Source organism: Canis lupus, chromosome 16 (assembly GCF_003254725.2).
Source record: "Canis lupus dingo isolate Sandy chromosome 16, ASM325472v2, whole genome shotgun sequence".
In the NCBI taxonomy this organism is placed as follows: domain Eukaryota; kingdom Metazoa; phylum Chordata; class Mammalia; order Carnivora; family Canidae; genus Canis; species Canis lupus.
Window position 1 is genome coordinate 17,771,020 of NC_064258.1, and position 4,477 is coordinate 17,775,496.

Below are 4,477 nucleotides of genomic sequence, written 5' to 3' on the forward strand. Positions count from 1 at the left end.
CTTGATGTCTCTACACAGGGCAGATTTTCAATGATTGGAAAATGTTGTATGTCTTTTTTTCTTCAAGGATGGGGGGACACAAGTGTATATTTAATAATCACACTCTTGAGATTTTCCGGCTGCACTACTTAACAGTATCTGATAAGATCATGTCCATAAGGTTTTGAGAGTCACTCTCTCAAATGTCTCTTAAGAAAATAAATTCTCCAGGTTTTACATTATGCAGGTGTTGTTTAGGAGGCTGTTGAACAAAGGGTACTCATGGGCATGGATGATAAGACTGGATGTATTATGTGAGTATTTTGGAGTATTTGACCAAGTTTGCTTGCCAGAGAGCACAATCTAGGATCAGAGAGAAAATTACTACAGGAATGTGCTGACCTGCTACTAACTCATTCAAAAGTGGCTTTGGACCACAGAAAGAGTTGACTGCATTGTCATTGAAATCAAAGGTAACACCTTAGGTGATAGAAGTTCATGTGTCTCTGCGAATGATGCTAACTTTAGCCCAAGAATACTATTGTTATTTCCATATTTTCTTAAAGTTGAGGGCAATATGGGCAGTGAATTTTCTGTATAAGTGATAAACACTTGCAAAACTTTTCTAGTGATGAGGGCAGACGTTTTAATGTGATTTCATTAACAGTAGGTTGAATTCCCCAAACTGAAAACAAAGAATCAGGTATTTCTATACTATAAGAGCTATATCTTTTTGGCAAGAAAAAGCTTCAAACCATCCCAAGAATAATCAAACAAAGATCAGGAAATGTTCAAAAGCCACTGTGGAAGGTAGTTGAATGAAAGGCATTCACGCATGCCCAAAGAGAGCCTGAGGCTTGGGCTCTCATCCCTGTCCCACTTTTTATAGATTTACTAGGTTATCCTAGTATATTCATACTGCAGGTGATCATTGAAATGTGCAGTATGGATGGCCACCAGCCTTGGTTGGGTAGAGTGGCCAATTTGTCCTTGCTGTGATTTCATGTAATTTAAGCCAGTTACTCAACAAATAAACAAGATCAAATAGCAATAATAAGTATTAGGAAGGGACAGTACTCTAGAGTTATCTAAAATGTCCAATTATCAACAAAAAACAATTGGACATACAAAGAAAAAGGAACATATGACTTGTACACAGGAGAAAAAAAACAAGAGGCAACAGAAACTACCTGTGAGAGGATCCAGATGTCAGATTCAACAGATCAAGATGTTAAAGTAGCCATTATAGACATATCCAAAGACAAAGGGAAATCATGCTTAGAGAAGTACAGGAAGATATGATGAGAAGGTTTAATCAGGTCATGAATTCACCAGATGTGCTCAATAGTGGGTTTGAATTGGCAGAAGAAAGAATATCCAAACTCAGAAACAGTTTGACAGTGATAATATAATCTGAAGAAAAGAGAAAAAAAAAGCCTCAGGAAAATGAGGAACATATTTAAGTGCACCAACATGTGCATAATGGGAATACCTAAAGGAGGGGAGCAAGAAATTGGAGCAGAAAAATATTCAGGGAAAGAATAGCTGAAAATTTCCTAAATTTGATGAAAAACATAAATCTATACATCCAAGAAGCTTAACAAACGCCAGGTGAGAAAAATAAAAAAAAATCTATATCTCAACATAGCATAGTCAACTGTCAAAAGCGAAATTTTGAAAAGAGAAAAATGACTGGTTATACACACACAGAAACTGCAGTAAGATTAATCACCAAGAAAATAATTCAAACAATATAGTGAGAAATCATTGAGGAATTAAAATGTTACACTAGAATATACTCATTATATACAAAAGAAATCCATGAAAGAAGAACATAGGAACAAAAATAAAAGATACGCAATCTATTTTAAAAAGTAAAATGACAGATGTTAATCCAACTGTATCAATATTATTAAATGTAAAGGAATTAAACAATTAAAGATTATACTGGATATAAAAAACAAGATTCAACTATATCCTATCTTCAGGAGACACACTTTTTAAAAAAGTTTTGTTTATTTAAGTAATACCTATACCCCACGTGGGGCTTGAACTCATGACCCTGAGATAAAAAATCTTATGCTCTTCTGATGAGCCAGGCAGGTGCCTTAGGAGTTTCATTTTTGGTTGAAAAGTAAAGGATGGGGGATCCCTGGGTGGCTCAGCGGTTTGGTGCCTGCCTTTGGCCCAGGGCATGATCCTGGAGCCCCAGGATTGAGTCCCACGTCATGGAGCCTGCTTCTCCTTCTGCCTGTGTCTCTGCCCGCCCCCCTCTCTTTCTGTGTCTATAATGAATAAATAAATAAAATCCTAAAAAAAAGAAAAGGATGAAAAAAAGATATGTCATGCAAACAGCAATCACAGGAAACGTAGAGTGGGTATGTGAGATAGACTTCAAAATGTGGTACTAGAGATAAGAGGGACATTTAATAATGATAAATGGGTCAATCTGTTAAGATATACTGGGTGATGGACATTAAGGAGGACATGTGATGGAATGAGCAGTTGGTGTTATATGCAACTAATGATTCACTGCACTCTACCTCTGAAACTAATAATACAGTATATGTTAATTAATTGAATTTTAATAAAAAAGCTATAACAATTATAAACACATATACATGTAACAATAGAGACCCAAAATGTAAAAAGGAAAACTGACAGAATCAAAGGGAAAAATAGTTCAGCAGGAATAGTTTGAGACTTTAGGACCTAGCTTTCAGTAAAGGATAGAACAGTTTGGCAGAAGATCAAAAAGGAAAAAAAGGCTTGAACAATGTTATAAACTAATAAGACCTGGCAGATACCTATAAAATACTTGACCAAACAATTTTAAAATAGACCTTTCCTCTCACGTGCACATGAAATGTTCTCTTTCCTATGTAGAATGTATCATATGCTTGGCCATAATATAAACCCCAATACATTTAAAAGGACAGAAATTATACAAAGTATGTCTTGAACATAGTGAAGTGAGATTAGAAATCAATAAGAGAAAGAAATCTGGAAAATTAACATATATATAGAAACTGAAAGCCACAGTCCTATGGAACCGATGAGCCAAGAAAGACATCCCAGGGAAGTTAGAAAATACCTTGAAGTGAATGAAAATGAGACCCCATGCTTCCAAACTCAAGGTACGTGGCTACAGCAGCACTTAGAAATTTACAGTTGTAAATTTGTATGTTAAAAAATAAGCTCTCAAATTAATCATCTCTTTCCAATTTAAGGCACTTATAAAAAGCAGATTAAACCTAAGCAAGCAGAGGGGAGGGAATAATAACAATTAGAGTGGAGATTAATAAAACAGAGAAAAATGGAGAGCATCCACTAAAGTAACGGTTATTTGAAAAGACCTGAAAAAATCAACAGATAATCAGTTAAGTCAGAAAAAAAGAGGATTCAAATTAGTAAAATCAGGAGTAAAGAGGGAACATTATTACTATGGATATTGCAGATTTTTTTTTTTTAAATGACAGAGGAATAGTATGAACAGTTAAGCATATGCTCATGAGTTAGCTGACTTAGATGAAGAGATTCTGGAAAGATCAAACTGCCCAAACTGACTACTCAGAGGAATTTAAAAATCTGAAAAGACCTATCTCAAGTAAAAATAAATTATTAATTAAAAACTTTCCACCAAGAGGGGCCCCTGGGTGGCTCAGTTGTTGAGCGTCTGCCTTCAGCTCAGGTGGTGATCCTGGGGTCCTGGGATCGAGTCCCGCATCACACTCCCCGCAGGGAGTCAGCTTCTCCCGCTGCCTATGTCTCTGCCTCTCTCTCTCTCTCTCTCTCTCTCTCTCTCTATCTCTGATGAATGAATAAATAAATTTAAAAAACCCTAACTTTCCACCAAGAAAACTCCAGTCCCAGAATTCTACAAGACACTTGCAAAATAAATGCCAGTGCTTTACAAACTCTTCCAAGAAGGAAGGAACACTCCCCAGCTCATTTTATGGGTCCAGGGTTACCCTGATGTGAAAACCAGATAAAGGTCACTCAAGGAAAGAATGCTACAGACCAGCATCTCTTATGAATATAGGTCAGTGTAAGTGATCCAAATCACCTATAGAAGTTTCTCTGTAAGACTGCACCAGCCTCGGAGCCAGTTGCAAAGCAGACTCCACAGCTCCATGCCAATTTTCTTCTCTATGAATTTCCTCTTATAGACTTAAAATAAAAAGTGACAACAGAGAGAAAACAGAAGAACAGAAAAGAAGACGTGTGTCTACCAAAGATAAGAGTTTTCAGATTTGATCAGATGATCAAAGAATTCTTAAAAAGAGCTACTCATCCCTGGGGAGACGAAGCAAACTTGGCATTTGGTAGCTTGACAAAGAGAAATTGTAGCTCAGACCCCTGTATGTGTGCAGCTCTGGGAGCCTCAGAGAAGGTTAGTCTCCAGTCATCCTGCTCTGAGTAGAGATTGTAGAACCACAGCAGCCAGAAGGTCTTTGGTTGGATCTTGGCAAAATCTCCAGGTTTATCAGCTGTCAGT